We start from the raw sequence: 25,572 nt of genomic DNA on the forward strand, positions 1-25,572 counted from the left end.
TAAGATTTTGAGTTACTTATTTGGGATTTTACCTTGTTGTCGGTATAAATTTCAAATGGCATTACCTGAATGGGTGACTCTATTTGAGATTAAGGTCATGGTAGAGGGTGTATGGATTGCAAATAGAATGGCCCGTTGTTACAAAACCTGTCACATCATTATAAGCACATTTGTAACTGCTTTTGTTTTTTTGCAGATTCTGAGATTTTTCTCCAAATAGCAATCAATCAATATATTATTATGTTTGTCCTGTTTTGAACAAAAAGCTCTTACACTTGTTAATTGGCGCAGTTAAAAAGTTTTCAATTTTTTAAAGCAAACACCAGGTTGCTTGTTTTACAATTAGCTTTAGGATTATATTGAGAAATTTGACATGTGTATTAACGCCCTGAGCACTATCTGCCAATCTAACATTGCCTCTGATTGGTCAATTACATGATATCTTCACTTTAAAGGGGTCTCCGGCAATCTTAACATTATGCCTTATATGTTAGAAAAATAATTATCAAACATGAATCACATGGTTTCATTTAAAACAAACTCATATTGACCATAAAAACAAATAAAAACAGTCGGCTCTCAACACGCGATATTCAAAATTCCCGCGCCAAAATTGTCTAAGTGCAATGACGTATTGGTTATTTGTGCTCCATTGACGTCAGTCTTCATTGTATTACTGAGACGTCATTGCACTCGACAATTTCAGCGCCCGGGAATTTTGAATATCGCGTGCTGGGAGACGGATGTTTTTATTCATTTTTATGGTCACTATGAGTTTGTTTCAAATAAAACCACGTTTTTCGTGCTTGATAATTATTTTTCTTGCAAATAAGGCATACTATTGTGATTGCCGGAGACTCCTTTAAGGAAGGGGTATGAAACGTTTGGACAGTATTTATTGTGGGACATTAGAGCACATCAGACATATCGAATTGCATTCTGAATACGAAGAATGGCCTTCTGATATCAAATAATTTTGATTTTTTGAAATTAGCAATGTAATACACATTTTATGGCAAATCATTAAAATTTGATATTTTTGATATTTAACAGTACTCAAGTAAACTTTATAAATCTGATGATTTCTACCTAAAGTGTATGTAGGTGGGATGAAAAGCCGACGATCAATTGAAAATTTTGACCTTTCGTATTGAAGTTTGTTTATTTCCCCAAAACACCCAAAAAAAAGGTCTTTTTGGGAAAAAAATCCATATCTTCAATATAAAAGGTCAAAATTTTCAATTGATCGTCAGCTTTTCCTCCCAGCTACATACACTTTAAGAATATATCATTAGATTTATAAAATTTATTTCGAGGACTGTTATATATCAAAAATTTGAAAAATATCAAATTTTAATAATTTGTCATAAAATTTGTATTATATCTTGCATTTCAAAAAATGAAAATTATTTGATATCAGAAAGACATGCTTCATATTTAGAATGCAATTCGATACATCTGAGGTGCTCTCATGTCGCACAAAAAATACTGTCGAAACGCCATAAACGCTCATTCTAGATCCCTTAATCACCAATCAATCAGAAATGATCAGTCAGAATTGAGCTTTGTAAATAAGTCACCCCAATTTGTTTGCATGGTGAAATTATTCTAACAATGTTGCTGATTGGTCCAATTGATAATGAAAACTTCTTTTTGGCCAATTGGCAGGTAGTTCTCATGGGGTTAATACAGTTTTATGTTGTGAATGTTGCATTTTTTTCATGACAAGAACACAGCCGTATAGTTTTCATGCATAATACTGCATGGTAATGATTAATATTTTGTCAAAAATTTGATGCTATGGAGTGCAATTGACATTTCATTCACTTCACTCAAATAACAGAATATTGTATCTCAAAATATCCCTGAATCAATACAGGATATTTTGTAACCATTTCAAATGTTTTTACATGTTGTTTTCAAATATAGTTAACAAAACATACAGGGCTAGTGTCTATTTTGAAGAAAATGGACAGAGTTGCCAACAGATATTACTTTGCCCAAGTAGCAAGTCTGTTTCAAATACAATAGAAAATACAAATACAAAACAATAGGACCTGTAAAACGTGATATTTTCAGGGCATTACAATTTTGATTTTTGGAGAGCCCATATTTGTTTCTGCAAAATTCAGTTTTTGGGAATTTTTAAAAGCCATAATCTAAAACATCTAACTTGCTCTATTATCCTAAAAATACAATGAATTTGGCTAAATCTAATTAGATGTAAGGTGGAACATGTTCTTTCTTTCTTCTTCCACTCTGTTTCTCACTTTCTCTTTTTTTTCATCCTCACTTTCATGATTGAAATCTGTAAAGTAAGAGATAAGAATCTGTTGTCCGTACTTGAATTTGCTTCTGGAATTTCCATCAGGTTGACAGATTTGGTACAAGATATGACATATCATTCACAAATTACAGCAAATTCATGTAATCGACCAGCCAGCTCAACAACAGCAAATATCCTCAAATTGTGGGGGCAATATATAACAATGCATCGGAGCTTACGTGCTCCCATACAAACATGTGTGCCCTTTGACATTTGCACGAGAAGAAGAGCGATATTTAGGTAATAAGTGGAAAATAGACTACTATTGCAGGCAGCGTGGATCGTCGCATACAATCTATGGGGATTCTAGAGCTCATCTGTATGTAGCGTCACATGAAATTCATGCAGGGAGTTGGAAATTCACATACTATTACAGACAAAATGTCTGCATAATTTCTGGATGAATTTTTGTTGACTATGCACAAATACATATTTTGTATTTTGTTTTATCAAAATGATGTTACATCTCTGTGAATATCTAAATTAGGAGAAAAACCTTCTAAAGTTGTTGGAAGTCTGTTTAAGGTGAAGGTAAAATTAGATGTGGTCTTACCTTAGGCAAGCTACATAGCCCGGGGGGGGGTCACTCCCATTGTGGCCTGTACACCATCCGCGATAATGAAAACGCGTAAAAAAGGTTGTTTTTCGTGGGTAGGCACGCGTTTAGGGTGTCAAAAACATGACAAATTGGGGAAAAGGGTAGCAAAATTTCAATTTCTAAATACGCGGAAATGAAATTTAGGGTATGAAATTTGATGTTAGGAATGAAATCCCTGTTTAGGGTGTCGTTTTAGCCAAGGGTTAAATCCTTGTTTAGGGTGCTTTTCAAATGTTGATTATCGCGGATGGTGTACATGCCACAATGGGAGTGACCCCCCCGGGCTACATGTAGTCCATCTTGAAGTGGTCATGCATCTTTTTTCTGTATCTTTTAGGCAAGATTCTTCCATGAAATGTTTGTTCTGTGTGGTTTTCTACTCCTGGGTGAGGAGTGTGCCTCTTACCCTTACACACTGTACACAGGGTTAGCTACTCATACATGTACATCAAGGTGGAGTGAGGTGGGCCTGGGGGTAGCATCCATATATCTATGTGCAAATATCTTGTGCAAGAGGTCTTTTAATGCGAATAAGACAGAAAACCATTTAAACCACGGCTGCATATTACTACATAGTTAAAATGGGATTTGAGGCATTTTCTGGATATTAGGAAATGTTCTGAGCCTGTTTTAAACAGATTATTTTAGTAGGGTAAAGTTCGCTGCTCAATATTTTGTTTATTTGAAGCAAATCGGACATGCGCTTTCATAATACATCAGTTTATATTTTCTTTGTATCTCATTGTTTTTATCATGAGCAATAGAGTTAATGAGGTAAAGTGACTGAAAAGGCTCATTAATATATATAATTTCTGTCAATATTTTGCCTAATCAATTAGCATTTATGCAAATTAGCTCATTAATTTAGCAAATATGAAAATTAGAGGGTAGCTAGACTATAATAGACATTTTTTAATCACTGTCATGTTGTTATTTATGGATAATTTAACATAATCAGTTCACATGTGTTGTGAAATTGTTTTATGTGACACTAGCATGTTGTGTATCATCATTCAGTAACAGTCACGTCACTTGCTTTTGTGTTTTGTACACACCCCTATTGCTTACCAGCAAAACCATTATCATATGCCATCTTTCACCAGCAAAATCCTTCTTTCGTCCACTACTAATCCATTGGATTATTGTGCTCTATTACTATTGAAAAGTAAAGTGAAAACCAACACCCTTGGATCTAGATTAAGTTACATACTTAATGAACGGAGAGCTACAGTCCCAGATATTATCCAATACATTTGCTGGGTTTCTTTAAACTCATCCCGTCCATCAATAACCTCCTCAGGGTTCGTATCGACTGCAGACAACTTGGCCATATTTAAGGATGTTTTTTATTAAATAATCTTTTAGTCTTAAATTCATCCACCTTATTTAAATGATAGTATGATAGCTTAAATTTAAGTTAAGTTAAACAAATGCAAACGTGCCCAGTAAAGGTGAAATAGTAAATGTTTGGTGTAAACATCCAACATTTTTATAATTCTGTGTACAGGTATAACCCCTGCATGCAAAAGCATTAAAGTAAGCTTATATTGTTGTTGACAAAGGCGCTTAGTTCATTGGTGACAGGCCAAGGCAGTAGTATCCAGGTGGTGAACGCCGTGCATTCTCCAAATTCAGTACATTTCCGTTGTCAGCCGTGTAATTGAATGGGATTATTTTGAAATTTTAAAACGCATAAAATATCATAAACAAATAGGCCTATGTTAATAAATAATATTAATACAAGCTAAAACCGTTGGGGTTCGATAATTAACCCCACAAAACTAACATAGTGTATCGAACATGCCATACGGCTGAGCGGTTTTGCAGCTTTTTGCCAGCTCTCTCCGACCATCATGCCACTCGCCGCCTGGTAGTATCCTCATTTCAACAGATTATAAGGTTGGTACGAGTAGGTTCATCTTATCAGATGGCAAATAGATGACTGGTGTGGGCATCATATGCTACCAACATCATGTTGTTGTCGTAACTCCTCATCTTGCTCATCTCCTAGCAGGACATATAAATCTCAGAGGACTGGAGCTTTTTCCTTCATGAATGCATTATTATAACAGAGGAAATGAAAGTTGGCTGACCGATAAAGGCGTAGATGCACAAAGTGTTGCTAGTCCTTGAATCTGTTGAAATTTTGAATTGGATCGGAAGGTTTGAAAAGTGGTTTAGTAGAGTACATAGCATAAAAAAAATAACACCATTCTTGAATAAAAAATCTCTAATGTTAAGGCATATGTGGAAAATTAGTACAGTATACTGATAATATTTTTGTAAGTAATCAATTTATTATTGTCACAAGAAGTTTTAGCTTGTACTATTTTATTAATGTAAATCTGAAATTTAATAACATATTATGCTGTTAAAATGCTTTTCATATATTTATATCAAAAAAATTGAAGTGTAGCTGAAATAACAGTGTTTTTACGGTACTTATTTTTCCGTCCCATCATGGTTGGCACTCCATGCGGGAACATAATACAAGGGATTTGAAATATTACACTATAACAAAGCCATGTGTATTATAGGATTTAATATTATGTTTCATGTCAACATGTTGGTGGATAGCATGAACTAGATATATTACGCCATGTTTTAATATTACTTTGCTTTCGTAATGTTGGTGAAATAACTAGCAAAAATAACATTTTACTGTATTTTGATTTGCATTTGCACTACATTTTATGCTATGTTTTGTCAGGCAAAGAGAGCATGATGATACTCATGTTATTACATGAATGATGGACAGCAGGGAAAATATCTTACACTTCCCATAATGCATTTCTCCCATTTCAATTTTATGTACTGATTTGTTATCTAGTGCAGCATGGGTCGATGGTGATGTAATGTACCTCACTGAACAGTCAACAGAGCACATCCAGATCTTGCAAAATATGTTTATTTCTAGACTATCAATGTTTAACTAGTCGAGTCTCAAAATGAACGCAAAGGGTACAAAGTATGGGAGTATCATGTGATGAAATGAATTGATGTATCATGTTGCAAAGGATTCTGGGAAGGGTAAGATATCTTCTCTGGATGGACAGTGTAAAGAGAATAAATGAAGAGTTTGGATACAAAATGTGATAAATCCAAAGGCTGCCTTTTGTGGTTTTTTGTTTCTTTGTATTACTATTGTTATGTATATATTAGCGATTCAATTGTAATGGCTAAAAATACACAAGGCAGCACATGGCACTACATATCAACTAATATGTCAAAGCAGCTTTTATTTTTGTTCTGTCACTAACATGAGTGGGTATTTCAGACTTGCCAAGCATGAGACGGGCATGTTTACTTGACACAAAAGTGTTCTCTCATAGTTAAAGATGGTACACAGACAAAATTGTTTTGTTAGTTTTGATGCCTGTGACATGATAAAGAAGCCAAACAGAAATTTGACATGGTGGACAAGAATAGACTCGCTGAGTCTCATGGACGCCGTTCCTATGTCCATCAGACTCGTATTTCCCATTTTGGATGTCAATGGGAAATACACACGTTAACGATTTGCGCCGGTTAGAAACTTGAAAAAAAATCTTTAAAATTTCATCAATGCATATAAAAGTGGTACCAACCGTATTGTGCTTGCTAATTTAAGACTCGGTTGAAACAAAATTAAGGATCGAAAGCATTTTAGTGTCCAAAAGGCAAAATTATCGTCAAAGTTCTGCGAAATCGGCACCCTTGCGAAGGGTTCAGAATTGAATCGAAGCGAAAATATCCGATCTTTGCGATCAAAAACACAAAATTACAACTTTAAACATACTATTGGCAAAAGACATTATTACCAAACAATACAGAATAGAAAATTTGACATCATTTTCTCAAAATATTGAAAAAATTTGCTCACTAGACATCGAAAAAGTTCGCAATCCAATTCCCGTTCAAACGCGTGGGAAACTGAAAGTGCGATAATCGTGACTAGACAAGAAGCCAATTGACATCATTATGTTATGAAGAACTCAACAGTGTCTACTTCAGATTTAGTTGTACCTGATGATGTTACATAAACTTCGCAAGCAGGATTCTTTTTAGACAGAGTATGCGCTTGCTGTCAGCGTTAGGAAACTGGGAGGGGCTTAATATTGCAGCCGACTATCCACAGATTTGGCTTTTCCAGTTGAAATCCATACACCCTATGGAAGACATGATCTTAATCTTCCACACAGGGAGTGTGAATTTCAAGTTGGGTTACCTGAATGGGTGACTGCATTTGAAATCTATACCCCCTGTGTGAGACGTTAAGATGATGTCTTCCACAGGGGTGTATGGACTTCAGATGGAATAGCCCATTGTTTGAGCTGCTAATCATTGGTATTTTGTAGTTACGTGCTGGGTGCGGAAAGAATACAGATTTATTGTACAGAATCATGCTTCTTAGTATATAAAATGAATGAATTGTTATGTGAAAACATGATCTGAATCGAAATCTAATGGTTTACTGATGTTTATTTGAAAAAATCACATCTGTTATTCATAGTCACACCACATTCAGAAATAGTTTAATGTTTAGATGTAAGTCTAGACAAAATGGTCCTGTGTAAAAATGATTGCAACAATGACTGTGTTTTATTGCTATCTCCAGTAGATAGCAGGTGTGGTAGTAACTTATGTTTGTAGTATTTGATAGCAAGGATGATATTTGACAAACAAAGCTGTCTATTGGAGATATTGATGGTGCTAAGGTTATTGCTGTCTTCGGTAGATAGCAATTGTAATCACCACCAGTAACTGCGCTGACTTCAAGAAAAACATCAAATGTTTTCTTGGTTGTCAAACTAGACTAAGAGAGGGTTCCATCACATGATCTGTATGTGCTCTTTTTTGCATTCTTTTGGGAGCTGGTTCTTGTCCATGTTGTTTCTTCATGTTTTATTTTTTGGCTCTAGTGTTTCCAGTAATGATAATAAGTCTTTTTTTAATATGAGGCTTTTGGGGTTATCCTTGGTGTTATCAACATATTCTCTTGTCTAATTTTTCAGTCAGGTTTAAATTCTGTAATGTGACATCTTTAGCTTATACATATATGCATGTAATTTTATTCCTATATTTATTATTGTAAATATAAGTTGTGGATTTGTAGCCCTTTCGCTGTGCAACATCATGTTTTAATGGTAAAATGTTATTGTTGATAACTCCAGAATAAAAAGGAATTAAACAGGGGATAGGCCTAATGTCAATCTCAGTCTACAATACTTTATATGGGACATACAACATCCAATTCTATCTGCAGCAGCTTTGAAGTAGTATTATTAATTATGTCAAAGCCTATCTACAGTAGACAGCAGTAATGATGGTAATTAATAGTGTCTATCACAATGCTGATAATGAGCAGAGTTGGTAACAGCTGATAGTAATGGTAGTAACAATAAGTGCTATCTTCAGTAGATAGCACTCTCTCTCTTTCTCTCTCTCTCTCTCTAGGTGCCATATCCTATGACGTTGGCGATCATGTCATGCCACAATTCTCTGTTATAAGCTATCTCCAGAAGCTCTGTCGCTTTATGTTCAGCTCCCCTTTCTTTTAGCCAGTCTTTCAGATTTGATAACCACAGCACTCTCTTCCTGCCTCTGCTCCTTGATCCTTCTATTCTTCCTGTCAATACTAGGTTCTCGAAACCATCATTTCTGAGGATATGTCCAAGGAATTTGAGCTGCTAAACTCTGATTTCACGTAACAGCTTCCTGTTCACATTTGCTCTACTTAGGACATCCTCATTAGACACTTTATCAGTCCACAGGATCTTCATCATTCTTCTAAGGAACCACGTCTCGCAGCTCTCCAATCTTCTTTTAATGTCTGTTGTTATTGTCCTAGATAGCACTGGGAATTTCAAAAGGTGAAGTTCAATCACACCACTGTGTACACTTGATTGCAATTATGATACTGATTATTGGTGTCTACAGTAGATGGCACTGATAGTGTTGCCCCAAGCAAAAACCGAAAGTCAGGGTAAATCAGAATCAAATAGATAGCAATTCATGATAAGGAAACCCTGGGATTATTCTTGTTTGCCTTATGTACATTTCCCCATCAGATCTCCTATGATCTGAGCAAACTATACATGCAAACATTTATAACACCAGTAATCAGTAGATAATATAAATGCAGTTGCCCACATATAGTCTTCAGCTCATGTTAACATCATAACCACATCAAGTCGAGTGTACTTACGTTCAGCCAAGGTTGATGAACCTTGTCCCTTGGGCTTTATGTGCTTGTGATTGGAATTAGTAGCTGCCAAACGAACTCATTTTTACGCAATAATACCCAGCTAAGTTAATTGTGATTGATATTGTTAATGAACACATCATAATGCTCATTATCATTCTGTGGAGTTGGAAAATTTATGAAGTGCATAGGTCAGTTTGAATTTGTAGTTTTTCCAAAATTTATTCAAATGACACTATACTAACAAATGCACAATATTTCATTAGTTTCCATTAATAAGTCTGATAATTCAGAACAGAGTGCAAATCAGTGCATTGTGGGTAAAAGTCTGTAGGGATATCACAGCCAGGCCTCACACAGTAATTCAATGGTGACAAACTTTGCACTTTTATAAAAACCTTTTTAAATTTTTTTTTTTTGCCAGTTGTTGGGTCTGATTGTCCCCATAGAACTTTTATATAACAAACAAAGATAGTTAGAACCTACCTTGGAAGTACCAAAGTTGTAAATGACAAATGAAATCACAGGAATTTCCGATCAGTCAAAGTCCATTCCCACAGCCGTCTATGGGAGGATTATGTTATTATATCCCCAAGAATGTCCAAGAATATTACCCACAATGCACTGTTCTGAATTATCGAATTAGCTTATTGAAGATAAACATTATATACATGAACTTGTGCTCTCAGATAAAAGGTATTTTTAATGGGAATGTATGCAGTGACAATTATAAAAGAGATAGATTGCAATTTTACACTTCATTAAGGTACATTTTAAGTTGTTCTGTGATTTAGTATTTTTATTCTGTATCTTCCTAGGGTTAGAACATTGTCTTCCTTAAAAAGAATTACGGAGGAATCAATTCATTCTTGCTAATTATCTAATGTCAAAGGTTGCGAGAATCGATTCATGGATTCTCTCTGAAATTCTAACTTGGCTGCCTAACCCCCTAACCATTAGAATACTCTCCCATAAGATCCATGCGCGCAGAACACTAGCGGATAAATCTTTATCTGACAATGCTGGAGAATACCCCACTAATTACTACTACAAGACACTATCCCGTAGGATCACAACACCTGTTTGGATTCTCAAATCTTGAATTGTTTTCCACCTTTATCTATGAGTCACCTATTCATCAATCCCATCATGCCAAATTTTCTCGCTGCAAAGATACACTTAAGGGTGAACTACATGGGGGCTTTTGAATTCAGTTTTGTCTGTATGGTAAGGGTGTGGATTACTACAAAGCAGAATATGTTTGCATACTGGGATTTTTGTTGGATTTTGCACGATTTATAAATTTCTTCAGTCGTATGAATGGTTTTTTCTTGTATGGTTGCAAGGAAATGTATCAATTTTTATGAAAATTCAAACTCTACAAAAATGAGGTTCATTTCCACATAGTGAAATTTCACTCCAGGAACATATTGTGTGTATTAATGTATATAGGCCTAGTGTGTAGCATAATGCATAATGTGTCAGTGTGTTATAGATTTTCAGTTGGTTGGAATATTATATCATGTAGGGGATAAGGTTATGTGAGGAAAGAAGGAAAAGATAATCAAACTATTTTTTTGCTGCAGCCAAAAATGTTCCTAGGACGTTGACAATGACTAGTGTCTTAAAGCCATATTCTAACATTTCCATACAAAATAGTGTTTCTTTTCCATAAAATGTTAGCTTTTATTGTCAGATATGCCCCCTTTTAATTTTGAGCTGAACAACTGAGATTATGCAAAGAAAATTGGAATTTACTACCAGCGCTGATGTTGCTAATGTGTGTCACTCCGTCGGTCGTTCTACGGTACGATCCTTTGATGTGTGTATGCCGTCCCACACTGAACATCGCATACACATTCTACTATTACTAATAATTATTTCTATCGTAACAATTAAATGACGGTTCCTGCGTTTGATAAAACTACAGCACCTAGAGACTTGATTTTTGCAGAGTATGTTAAGTTAATAAAGTACATTATAATCAAGTAAACAACAGAATTTTGAAAAATATTGGGGGCATCCTCCTCAGCAAATGATTAAAATTTTAGTAAACATTGAACAAATTGTTTTTCTTTTGTATATCAAGTAATGCGGATGGGCTTAGTTTTGAATGGAGGAAAACAAACTGGGGGTAGTCCAACAATGGGGCGAAGTATATCAAAAAAGATGGTTGATCAAATGTTTCAGCAGACAGAGGAAGTTCCCTGTTCCCATGCATTGATAAAAGCTGCACACATAATTTATCTCAATATCATCTGCAGCATTCAGATTCAGATTGGGTTTCAGCACCCTCCAGGTCTATGCCCTTACACATGATGTAAATTGAAAGGAAATGGACTCAAAACACATCAAGTTGATGACACCTCCAACTGTCTGTTATCTTTTTGAGTACAAATGTGATTCCTTTGCACTTCACCAGGTTTTATACCCGGGTTTTTAATGGTTTTTCCATCTCTTCTTATAAGCCTTGAGACTCTTTTCTGTACTTAATCCCAGTGATGGTGTGAGGGACCTCATACTTAAGGCTGTGTCATCACAGCCATGCATGCATTGTCAATTTGTTAAAGGTATGTGATGCTGGAAGTGCTAAGTGTTTCTAGAAAGGAATGTTATGCATTATTCTATTTCATAAGTCTTTCAAAAATTATGTAAGTCTTTCATTCTGAATGTTATAACTAAATAAATGCATGCATTGGAGGTAATTGGCTTATAGATATCAAATGTAATTTCAGCACCCTCTTAAGCTACCACTTCCCTAAATAGAGAAAGGGGGGAGAGAGACAAAAAGGATGTTGAACCTTTGTATAAAGTGCATACTTGGCAAACACAAAATATGTTACAGAAAACGTTGAAATATCAGTAATATTTACATTTTTCACAAATGTTTACCAAAATATATTTAACCATAACATTTGACAACATTTACCAAGTTGCCAACATTTACCAAGTTGCCAAGTTACCAAGAGTGTACGACCGGGTTTTGGGGTCAAGTTTCCAAAAGGTCACTGATCCCAAACTTGGGTTGCCAGTCTCCAGATGAAGGTCAAAGTTGTGAGATTAAGGTACATGTTAATTTCGTGTTGAGATCATAAGTTTAAATTTCCAATTCTTTTAAAAATTGTTGTCATATTGTTTTTTCATACAAAAAGTTTTATAATGTTCTCATAACCTTCTACCTTGATTTTCATAAAATTGCAGCCAAATTTTGTTTGTTTGTTTATAAAAACAGTTGACCCACAAATGGGATGATTATTTATTGAACAACTTTCAATTTTGTCATAAGAAGCTGTGCTAATAAAATCAAGCCATGTATCATAATCATCCCTACATCTAAATATGCTCACCACTAAGCTTCCATGCCACTTGTGCTACCAATAGCTTCCATGTAAAGACAAGGACCACCTGGTGAAATAATTAGTTGTCTTGTTTGGGGTGATGTATTATTTACACCTTCACTAGGATAGTTAATCGCTCAAATCACCTGTCTCCTTCAGGAAATAGGTAAATTAATTGACCCTAAAATAAAGGCAACTCAGAACAGAAAGATGAAAGTTTTATGAAACATTTAGTAAGCAGCAAAACCTGATGTTTCTGATTTGAATAAAAGCAGATGGCTATCCCATCAGCATATAAGCCACCAACAGTATCTGATAATGTCAAATTTGATATTTATTTGATTAAAGAGTTCTCTATATAGAAGAGCAATGCTCCATTTTAAGCACATTTTAGCAGTTATATGCTGTTCAACCTGTATCATAGTGATTGGTACTCATCCATTTTCGTAGATAATGAATGAATCTGACGCATCAAAATTCAATGTAAGATCCAAACAATTTGTTGACTAATTGTATACCAAATCATAAATTTTACATTCTGGATATTTCACAAGAATCTACTGTTGCATTTAGAAGAGGCAGGCTTTTCAATAAACATAAAAATTGATGTACCAATCATTTTGATATAGCCTGTATGGTATATGAATTACCAATGCTATATAAACATTCCTATTAGTATCATTGTTCTCCACCTTAGACAGCACTAATACTTGTAACAATCCTTGTTATCTACTGTAGACAGCATGAACTTGTTCAGTATTGCTATCATTAATATCTACTGTAGATAGCACTGCGCAATACTATTGTTAATATCTATTGTTTCCATCTTCTGTTGGTAGCATTTACTATTATCATTGTTATCAAATGTAGATTGATAATACTACTCATTGGTATCATTACATTATCATTATTGATACCTACTGTAGATATCAATGATTCATATTATCACTGCTATCTACTGTAGATAGTATAGATCATTGCCATCATTACTATTTGGGACCAGAGTTCTTATCACCACAGAGTTATCTGTTCTACTGTAGATATATATTTGGAAGCTGCCATAAGCCCCAGTGATGATCAACTGATCTTAATCATGCTGCTTTATCTTTGCCTTTGGATGTGTTTTTTTGCCTATAAAATAGATAGTATGAGATCTAACAGGTCCTATACATAAAATCACCTCTTGTGGATTACCATGCAAATTTGACCTTAATCTTTTTTTCCCTTCTATTTGTATGCATCTAAATATGGTGTGAAAAATCTGTAAGACAATATGCATTATCACAATTGCTACCAGATATTAAAGCTAAATAATCACAGGTTGGATCAGGTTACTTGATATATGCTCTCCCGTATTTTTGTCTGCCTCTAAAAGATGGTGTCATATTTGAAGGGTCATAGGCGCCATGTATGTATGGGATATGTCATTTGCCATCGGTTGTGATTAAATTGACTAACACCCATTAGCTTTAAGTGATATCAGAGCAGAAAGGTCAAAGTTTTAATGTTTTAAATGAAATGGTTTGTGTGAAAGCTCCAGCATGCATTATTAAACAACTGCATTATCTTCTGCAAGTTCAGCTTTTTTTTTCTTCATTCTTTTCTACAAATGTCTCTTCACTAAATGTTTCAAGAACCATCTGCCAAAGGGCCAATTTAAATCATTGTTGATAATGTTCTACAGGCAAGCAAAGCTCCTTATATTTTGTGATCAAAATGGGACCTTATTTTCCACAAAAGCAATTCTTTATCACATTAAATTTTCACGAGCCTTGAGACACTCTTTCTTCTATTTTGACCTTTGCAATTATTATCATATTATAGTTTGGCTATATAAGACTGTGTTATAAGCATGATATAAGTACTGCATATATGACAGTCTTATTTCTATTTGAAATTGTTTTTTGCAGCTTACCAAATGTCTTGTAAATTTTGTGGTTTTATTGTTCAGAGTTAATTGAGAAATGATTAAGATGCCTTCAATTTCCACGCCTGCATTAATTTAGCCTCTTAACAGCTAACAGAGGCATTTTGTATCAGATTTTAATCAAATTTCAGAGCATGTGGTTACCGCAGGAATCAAATTCATCAATTCTGGTATGTCATAAATTTAGCCTGTGTGCTTTAATATGATAATGAGGAAAATTATTTAGTTTTATAAAAACACAGCAAATTTGTAAGATATATTTTGAGAGATTTGCCATTGTATGCAGATTGTTCCTAAAATGCTTCCAAAATTGCTTAGGCTAAACAAAAAAAGTTGTCTCAAAGCCATGGTAGTTTAATGCAGAATGGTTTTTTTAAACTTAATTTTGAATTAACATATCATTTTTTGTGAGTATCGAATCAAGTAAATTTTCCTCAAAATATTTCTCAAAATTTCATGATTTTTTAGCAAAAGCCTAATAAAAAGGGACATAAAAATGAATTTGCCGTTTCAGCTGAAATAGATCCGCTAAGAAAAAGAAGTGCATGCGGGGGAAGTAAGACATAACCTTTTAAACCTTACAGCAAGTCGGAAGGTTTATATTAAATTATGATGATCAGAAAGAATTGCTGTCTTTTGAAATCACTGAACGGATATTCTCTGAAAAATTATAGCATGGCTTCAATAAAAAAGAAAACCATGAGTCAGTAAGTTTCACCCCTTGTGACCTGAATATGCATTATTTGGGATGGGAGTACAGAGCACTGTGGGTATGTACACTATCCTGTTTAACCTGTATTGATCTGCATTCATTTAAGCATGTTATTTCTGTAGTATGTTCACACAAGTGACCCAAGAATGAATTTGGATCTGATTTAGTTTTAAGGTGTGTAATTATAAGAAATGCTTATTTGCAAAATATTCACATTACATCTGATATACATTACTTTCAACTTAATGCAGTCTGATGTGGATTGAAAAGTGCACTGTAGTTAGCCAAACTCCCACTGTAATCTCAGCTTGCCTCGCTGTGTTAACATTACTACACATCTATTGCATTTCCTATTAATGGTAGGGAATTCATGCAGGCAGTGCATTAATCAATAGCATTATGTATGCAAGGGACTAGCAGAATGTGCAATTTTTGATCACCAAAAATGTATCTTGAACCAAAATTAGACCGCAAATTCATTTGTAACTTTCCATTTTTCTTGGAAGAAAGTCCTTTTAATACTTTGTGTACATGTAATTTGTGCTTTAGGGGACAAAGGATGTACAAATTAACTTACTTATGATTTCTACAATCTTGGTTGCATTTTCACTTTTAACGAACAACAATAAAAAAATGGGGCAGATTATGATGCAACTTAAAAGAGAAAAGAACAAAAAAAACCTGAATTGATAGAAAAAAAATGAGCATACGACAAAAAACGCAGTTCCACTTTCTGATTACCCATCCCTGCATTATGTATGCATGTTACCTAATGCACTCTTTGTAGCCATACTGTTTTATGTTATGTCTCTAGTCTGGAGTAAACGGGTTTTGTGCTGTTATTTGCCGTGTTTGGTAGAAAAGAAATAACAAATTGAACTATGGCTCAGCAGATAACGACATCATTTTTCAGTGAAGTGCAATATAGAATAGTACAGTAGTAGACTTTAAACAGCAGAAACAAGGCTTACTATTTGCAGAGCTGGATGTCTTCTTCAGCCACTGACAAGATTATTCCACTTGACTTGACACTTACCTACCGGATATTGATTGGTTATGGTCAAGTGACAAAATCTTGTTGTAAACAACTGGAAGATCATGATGCCCCCGGTTTCTGTTGAGGTTGCTGTGAGTTCTTCTTATTTGGATCGCTTCCCTGACCCATCCTGAACCAGTCTTCTTCACAGTCAAGAAATTGCACATGCTGCTCCTTAATGCTATGCTGCTCCTTATTGATGTGCTCACCAACAACTAAACAAAAAAGTTTTTATTTGTAACAAGATTTGAAACACGTTTACTAGACTGGCCCACAGTCTCGGTTCGGTTCCATCACTGGATAATGTAACAATAAATAATTACGTAATGCCCTATGAAGAAAAATGCCAACTCCCCCCCCCTTATTTTCTTCAATGCCAAAACCCATTCCTCTTCATCCACAAATCGACGCCACTAATTACACCCACCACAGTCAACCATGCAGCAATATAGAAATATACTCGTATTATAAGTGAACGCGAAAGTCCATTGAGCGCTGATTCCGAGACTGGTCCAATCTGTTAGAGATCTCACTTCCAAATATTCGCTCAACGGCACGGTGATTCCGATGTCAATTACGAAAGCCCCGCCCCAGTTTCAATTCAAATATGGTAGCACAAAGCTATGCCGCGGGATGTGACGCAAGATCGGATGGGACACTTGTCAACAAGTGAGAGGTATTGAGCTCAAGTGGCACGCGTCTGATAGACCCATGGTACGCGCAATAATAAAAGGCAACCACTCGACTCGGACTTAGGCCTATTGTCCATATTATGCGTACATTATCGCGTGCGGTTTGCAAATGTTTGCACATTATTTAGCTAGGGAAGCCTTTTCAAATATCCTCGCTGCCAAGCTGCGTTGATTGGTCGGATACAATATCGTTGTTTAGTCGCTACACAAACGTTAATGTAGTGAAAACATGGACGTGGTATATAGAAAGATTATGTGACTCCAAATCCGTAAAAGTGAACTTCCAGCAGTTTGTGGGAGCTGGAAGTCAAATTGCCTACAGACTGGGAGGGTCCGTGTATTGGGTTGATTTTTAATGCTATGTAATCTACATTACCAGTCGTTCTCCACGGACCCGAGGGAGGGTCTACACGTTTACTTGAGGATTTAATTTGTGCAATCTAATGTCATGTTGTCAATTAGGACCAGTTCAAATAGCTTAGTTATATTTTATTTGTTGTATATGTTGGTTTAATACAAAATGTATGTATTATACACCATTTATTGCTATCTATTGAAGATAGCATTAATTCTGTCTACTGATGATATAATTAATTGCTATCTGCTGAAGAAAGCATTAATTGCTATCTACTGAAGATAGCATTGATTGCTATCTGCTGAAGAAAGCATTAATTGCTGTCAACTGAAAATAGCATTAATTAATATCTACTGAAGATAGCATTAATTGCTATCTACTGAAGATATCATTAATTGCTATCTACCGAAGATATCATTAATTGCTATCTACTGAAGATGTCATTAATTGCTATATACTGAAGATATCATTAATTGTTATATACTTCATTAATATATTCTTGTTCATTGATTGGTTAAAAGTGGATCACATGACCAAAAATAGTTCTACCATCAGTACTCCTATCCGTAAATAGTACCTCTAAGCCGTAAATAGTATTTTCAATGTCCCGGATGAGCCGTAAATAGTACCTCCAAGCCGTAAATAGTACTTTTGACCATGCCTTCACATTTGATGCGACGGAACAGTTCACGCACGCGTAACTGCCATAGCGTGATTTCGCGATGCTGTAATTGGTTAGCCCGATTTTAGTCTATTCGATTTTTTTGAAGGGCAAATTATGCTTAAATTGGTCGTGCTGTTCATTCAGGATAGAAGCTGGAGAGTCAAAACGTCAAATGTAGTAATTCTCTTTTAACCAATCAATGAACAAAGAACATATTAATGAAGTATATAAAACAAATATATACTGCCTTTATCCGAAGTTGAGATCAATTAATACTATTTTCCTGAGGGGCGCATCTCACCTCGGGCCCATAGTTTTAACCAGAACCTCTCATGGCAGTATATATTTGTATACTATCTACTGAAGATAGCATTAATTGCTATCTACTGAAGATAGCATTAAATGCTATATGCTGAAGATAGCATTAATTGCTATCTACTGAAGATAGCATTAATTGCTATCTACTGAAGATAGCATTAATTGCTATATGCCAAAGAAAGCATTAATTGCTATCTACTGAAGATAGTTAATTGCTTTCTACTGAAGATAGTAAATTGCCATCTATTAAGGATAGTAAGTAAGTGCACCAGGTTGAAGATATGTGGACGTTTTAATTTTAGTCTCATAAAACCTTTGAGTTTACCAATAGAATGTACATTATACTATAACCATTCTTGTCATTAGCATCTATTTTATAACACTTGTTCAGGTGACCTGTATGTCTTGAAATTCACCAAGACAATCAGTTCTGATGAGTGAACGCATTAATGGAAGACAGCAGTAATGCACTTTGATTGCAAATGAACTTGTGATGAGGTCTTAAGGCTACTGGCACTCTGTATCCATTTACTGACATGTAATATCTGACCTGAATGTAAAACACCCTCTCTGATGCACATGTACATCCTCAACCATACCATTCAACACTGCTAAGCAGTCTCCCATTAGTATGCGGGTTGTGACATTATGTATGCCTAAAATGAATGACACAACCTAACTAAACAACAGCCTTTTGTCAGGAGTGGGCATAATGGAAGAAAAATAGAATACTCTGATTGAATCAATAATCATTATTGCTTTGTATTGTTTGTATTAGTTTATAGTTCATGTAGCTGTATATATTCTTTTGTAAAGCGCTCCGTTCTTTGTGGGGCACTCAATAAATGCCTATTATGTTATGTTATGTTATTATAGATTTCAAGACATTTAAGGTATTTGGATTCAAAAACTTAATATTTACAATTTCCTTTATCGTTACAGACAATTTGCCCAACAAGTTCAGAGCAAAAATACTTCACAAATACTGGCAACAAAATGTTCACTTTCTCAGGTAAGTTTTTTTAAATTTTCTATGTAAGTATATGAGAAATTAATAATTATAAACTTCAAGAACTATATGCTGCCCAAAATGAATTTGCTGTTCTTACAAGACAATGTCAGGTCAGTGTCATTATTTCGTCGATCGGATGACATTGTGACGTGTCATGGAAATGGCCAATCTGAGGTAATTCAAGCATGAGAATTTTCAGTTCAAAAACTGAATTCAGTTTTTTTTAAGTCAAAATTTTATTTTATTTCAGTCTGTTTTGGGTACTTTTTGCCCAATTTCACGCGCATTTTCAGTTTTTTTAGGAAAGTGCAGTCTCATGCCTTTGAAGTTTTTGCAACTTTTTCTCATTTGTAATACATTACCTCAATTAAAATGTCCCCTTTTCTTTCTGGATATAAAAATGAATATTTAAGTTACATTTAAAGTATAAAATACATTGTTGTCATTTACCAATTAATTGCAATTAGTATACGAGGGGGTATCAAAAAGTTTTAGAAATCGACCAGAAGTGAAAGAGCTATATCAATGAAATTTTGTTAGTGCAATCACTGGTCCTTATGTACATTATGGTCCAAAAATGGTCTCATAGGTATGTTTACTTTTTTTACAGGTGGCACTAGATGCCAATAACCCGCTGCCCCAGTTACTGCGCATAAACTGCAAGATTGAGAAATTGAGCAAGCAGCATTATTAAGATCCTACTTTTGAAGGGTTGCAGTGCCTAGAAAATTGATGATGAAATGAAAGTTATCTTCGGTGGTGATTGTGATATGTCACTGTCGCTTTTGGAAAAGGAATTTTTATTTCATTACAGATTTTCTGGGCACTGTAACCCTTAAAATGGAACTTAATCATGATGCATGCCTCAATTTTCTCCATTTTGCTGGTTATGCGGTTACATAGGCAGGTAGTGACATCTAGCTCCTGTAAAAAAAAGTAAACATACCATTTTTGCACCATAGTGTACATAAGGACCAGTGATTGCACTGACAAAATTTCATTGATATAGCTCTTTCACTTATGGGCGATTTCTAAAACTTTTTGATACCCCCTCGTATACTTTTATGTTAGTATGTCATATTTTTTAAAAGTGATTATCCATTCAAAATTGTTATACGAAACATGATACGAATCGAATCATGGTTTGAATTCATATCCGTATTAGCCACACAGCCATGATATACTACGATATAGTGGCGTATGTCACATATTTACGATATAGTGGCATATGATACACCACTATATCATCCAAAACATGGGAAATCTTGTACACAATTTTTCCATTTAGTGATTATACCTAATTAATTAATGACATGCTAAATTGTCTTGAAAGTTTGTCAAAATGTGAGCTTATTTATCGTGAAACTTAATATTTCATTTTGTAAAAAATGGGCGATACGCCGGTATGTCATCTAAGTGACAAATTATTCATTCAAATATTGTTGTCTAGATGAATATTATTGTTAGCAGATTAACTGGTATATCCTTGCTAATTTGTTTTGTGAAAAATAAACTGTTTATTTATGATTCATCTCTTTCTGACTTTGAATTTTAGTACTAATTATGTATACAGTATGCAGTGAATTTCAATTATGCCAGTAAGCTTTTATCTGAGAAGACTGCTAAGACTTTTGATTTTGAGAATCTACATGAAAAACCAAATATATTATAAGTTGATAGTGATCTGCAATTTCTTATGCTAAAAATTGTTGTTGATGTGGTGGGTTCTTTGGTAAACAAGTCAGTCAACTGAATATGTCACTAATGACATCTGTAGCCAACAAGTCTCAAATAGCTATAGACAATATTTCAGTCTCATTGACACCTGTTAGGAGTCAATGCGGCATGCCATGCGCACACACGACAGTAGAGACAATCAGTTTCACACAACGACGCTCGCTCACTCACTCACTCACTCACACACAGAAAGGTTACAAGTTGTGCGTGCATGTGACTGATATTGAATATGGATTTCTCCATGCTATTATGTCAGTGAGGTGTTTTATCTGTAGGATAATTTGCAACATGTTTTCAGCACGATCGGAGACGGAAGAATGAAAAATGTCACCACAGTTGCGGGATTGGAATTGAAAGAAAGGACACCATTTTGAATGTCATGTAGCAGTATTGATATTAAAGCAAAGGATATATATATGCGTAGTTTGTGTATCTCTGAATCATCGCCTTTTTGAAAACACTCTTCTGTACGATTGTCTGTTCACGTTAAGATAAAGAGCCTCATCGTTGAAATGTAGCGTCTGCTGATCGACAGCATGGTATATATCTTACTACTTACTTGTTCACATGCATTATGCATTATTACGTAGCATTTTATGGTATGATTGTTTCAGCATAGTAAACAACCAAGCAAGCTCGTTTGGTTGCTTTAGGGCTACCTGCTTAGTAAGGAAGTTCTAAAACCATATAGTCGAGTAGGAGAAGCGTGGTTTACTTTAAAGCTATAGCTGATGAACTAGTCAAAGCATACAGTACATGGGATATAGCCTGCAGGATAGGCAGCCAGCATGTAATTCTGTTCCAATGTGCTAGTAACTTCTCCCAAATACGACGTCACTTATCCTCCATTGCTGTGTCTGTGATATATATTCGCATATTAAAGGTATTGTGATTTGGATCTTTTTAAAAAGATGTTTTTTAATGTTATTATGAATATGTATATGAGAAATAGTGTGATCATAGATAGACATTATTTATATCGTTATTTGTTGTATATCTTATATTAAGGTATATTAAGTGTATTTCTTAAAAGATATTGTAATCTCAATACCAGTCAACATTAATGGGTAAATTTTCTTGGGTAGATTTTCTGGACATGTGACCAATGTGTATCAATGTGAGTGAAACCTCCAGTCCGATCCCTGACCCCCCGGCTGTGTCATCGCTATTTAAGTCTTAGTCATTTTGAATTAGAATAATATTCTTGGCCGCAATTTCGATAGAAATTTATGCCTAGCAAATTTATTGAATATTCAGCAATCTTATTTTCTTCACAATATCGCCAAAACCTAATTTCAAAAATACCTACCCAGAGAAAAAATATTCATCTGCAGAAACTCTTACCATAACATTAACTTGCGACAAGTAACTTATTTTGCATCAACGGAGGAATTCTTCCTATTCAAATACATTGGCAGACCACCAGCTGTGCTCGGGTCACATTCCATAATGTTAATAATGTCTGCGCCCATGGGTGTCACATGTCCAGAAAATTTCCCCGAGAAAATGTAACCATTATTGTTGACTGAATACTGGGGATTGTTTTATTAAATTATTATTTTTTACCTCTTTATAAAACCAATTCTAACATTTTAATTGCACAATATATCGCCTATTTATTACACATTCTAATTTTTTTCATGACCCATTATTCAAAATCACACACTTTGATTGGTTAAAACACATCATGTGAGGAATAATGGGTCAAGTGCTATAACATATTCTACGCATGGCATAATGCTTAATTACGCATATAATGTATCTGTGATACGCGCTGTCACTGAAACGCACTACACCTTGAAATAAACAACTTAAATTATTTGGGCAAAAAAGTGATTTTTACTCTTTAGATCAACATTATCCTAATGAAAAAATCATTTCAAAAAGTATAATAGATATTACAGGTTATGTAAAATTGAAAAATGAAAAGCGCACTTCAAATTACGTCAAAACATCTAAAGCATAAATATCTGAAATTGAACGTTAAATTTTATATAGTGCAATGCATTAGTATAGTAGAATGTAATGTAATGTGATCTAGCAAAATGGGCCAGATATCGCTCATATTCAATCTTAACTATAATACACTGTTCAATCACACAATATACTTATTACATTATTCTTACACTGCTATCAAACTTGAAGCATTTGTTTCCAAGATATTAACTTTTATAGTTTTACATGTGCAATAGAAAAGGAAATACACTGCAGGCTTGTGTTGGCCGCATCTCAAGATTGATTATACCGACATGCAACTTTTAGAGCTTGATCACATCACATACATAGATATCATGCATAACATACTAGACGTAGATAAAATATGACATTTTTTACTTCTTCCTAATATTCCACCCGAGGGTTATTACTGCTTCGAAATGGATTGTTACAGATCTTGTGCGGAAAATTGGATCGTGATATCCATCCTATTTTTCTCGCTTTTTTCCTTTTACTTCATGTCACCACCATACTTAGCAACTTATAATCTTGTATGTTATGCGTAGAATCTACTTTTGGATAATTGGGAAGGCTATATGCTGATGGCATTTCACAGGACAGTCTTTGAAATTCATGAAATTCATGCGCTGTCCTTGATTGCTTATGCGTACATGTTACTGACTTGAGTACATTAAAGAAACACCAGGTTATTATAGTATGTGTGGTTTCAGTATCTCTTCTGAATTGAAAAATCATTCAGTAATCTTATATTAGAGATTGCACTTTCTGAACAGGATGTGTCTTGCTTTCTGTGAGAGGTCTCAAAATATGAAAAAAGAGTTTTGGGAAATTGTTTTCCTACTCATGAAATCACGAGGCATAAAGAACTGTAGGTGTAGTATTTCAATTCTTTGCAGTGGGAGACACCCCCCCCCCAATTCGGGCATTGCCTCACCCTAATTTGAACTCCTCCCTGTTTCCCCCATCAATATTTTTTTTTAAATCACCCAAAAATCCACAATTTTGTACAAATTGTTTTATACCCCAGATCTTACACCCCTACTCCAGGATCAGGAAAAAAAATCCTTGTCCCACCACTGATTCTTTGACACAATCAAGAAGCACTTTCTTGGAATGCACTAATGAGCTCTCAAAAAAGGTCTGTACAGTGGAGTGTGCCCTTCTAAAAATGAAAAGTCATTCCAAAAGCTGTGCAGCACGTGGGATGTACTCATGTACATTGTTTGTATTGGAGTCCTGGGAAATCTTGTATATATTATTATAATTCAGAATTGTTATTTGTCATAATTTATGATATTTTTCTCAAAATTTGTCATTGTTTTGTGAAATATTAAAATGGATACAACAATAATAAGGCTAACAAGCTGTGCGCTGTCTTAGTTAAGAGTTAAATTGAATTTGATTCTTACTTGTGACAATTTTTCATATTTCTGCAGCCTTAGTAAAGAATGAGAAATCTCACAGGTGCCATGTGAACCTTGTTAACTTTAAGGCACAATTTTGAAGGATGTTATTTTATACACTAGACTAATGCGTTCAAAAGTAGTGAGAAGGTTTTAACTTGTTTGGCAAACTGTCTGTTTCTCTCTCCTCCCTCTTCTCTCTCTCTGTCACGTTTCTCTCTTGCTCCCCATTTTGTCTTGCCTGAAAGGAAGAGAATATAAACTGGCCTCAAAAAGAAACTTATAATTTTTCACAAGGTCACATCTTAAAATCCTGTCCATAAAAATGAACAAAAAGTACACACAGGATTACTTCAATACTCTACTCTAAACACCTGTCAGTAACCAAGCAGTTGTCCAACTGACACAACAGTAAAATGCACTGACACGAACAGCTTCGAACCACATTCACAGGCTTAATAATTGGAACCCAGTAAAGGAAATCTGTCAGAATGCATACAATATCCATAAACAGGTGATTATTTTAAAAGAATAAGTGGAACTGTGTAACGGGGCTGCTTCTGCTTTTCACACACTTTCTGCAAGAAACAGGTCTTGTTCCATACTATTCCATTTACTCACAGATTTCTAGTGTTGGGTGCCAATTATTGGGCTGTGAATGTGGTCCAGGAAGCTGTTCCATGTCAGTACATTTTGCTGTTGTGTCAGTTGGACATCTGTTTAGTTACTGACCAGTGTTTAGAGTAGAGTATTGAAGTAATCCTGTGTGCAATTTTTGTTCATTTTTATGGACAGGGTTTTAAGATATGACCTTGTGAAAAATTACAAGTTTCTTTTTGAGGCCAGTTTATAATCACTTCACCGGATATATGTAACAAATTGGTTAAAGCTTTTGGTTCAAGTTTTGATTAAATGCTCTCAGGTAATAGTTCAAATCCTATTGCAACCAAACTTTGTTCATTGCTTCACTATGAGTACACACATGTATTGGTTAGGTCAAAGGTCACTTGAGGTCAACTGGTAAAATAAGCTGAAAATGAAAAAAAAATCTCTATTCAATATTTATTTTGTGTGTTGTTCACTTTTTATGTCTGCGGAACCTATTTGGGACTGCCATCCTTAGATTTTCAACTCAAAAGCAGGCGGTCATGAAAGCAGCTAGTCAAGACTCATGATTCAAGAACCGCCTTGTTCCTCTCTCAATATTAGTGGTTTCTTTCTCTCTATGGCATTCTCCCTTTCATGTTCAGCTTTCCCTTTTTGTTGTTTACTGATGCCATCAGAAATGTAATCAGTAAATCGACATTGTTGTTG

At 34.9% G+C, this 25,572-nt stretch overlaps 1 protein-coding gene across 1 annotated transcript in view; it reads left to right on the forward strand.

The window, feature by feature from the left end:
* The window catches only part of LOC140158958 (NACHT domain- and WD repeat-containing protein 1-like), a 250,273-nt gene that overhangs the window by 77,185 nt on the left and 147,516 nt on the right, over positions 1-25,572 (forward strand). Inside the window, 1 exon segment of the mRNA XM_072182251.1 lies at positions 19,093-19,162. The gene's annotated coding sequence lies outside the window, so the exon portion shown is untranslated.

Source organism: Amphiura filiformis, chromosome 8 (genome assembly GCF_039555335.1).
Source record: "Amphiura filiformis chromosome 8, Afil_fr2py, whole genome shotgun sequence".
Classification (NCBI taxonomy): domain Eukaryota; kingdom Metazoa; phylum Echinodermata; class Ophiuroidea; order Amphilepidida; family Amphiuridae; genus Amphiura; species Amphiura filiformis.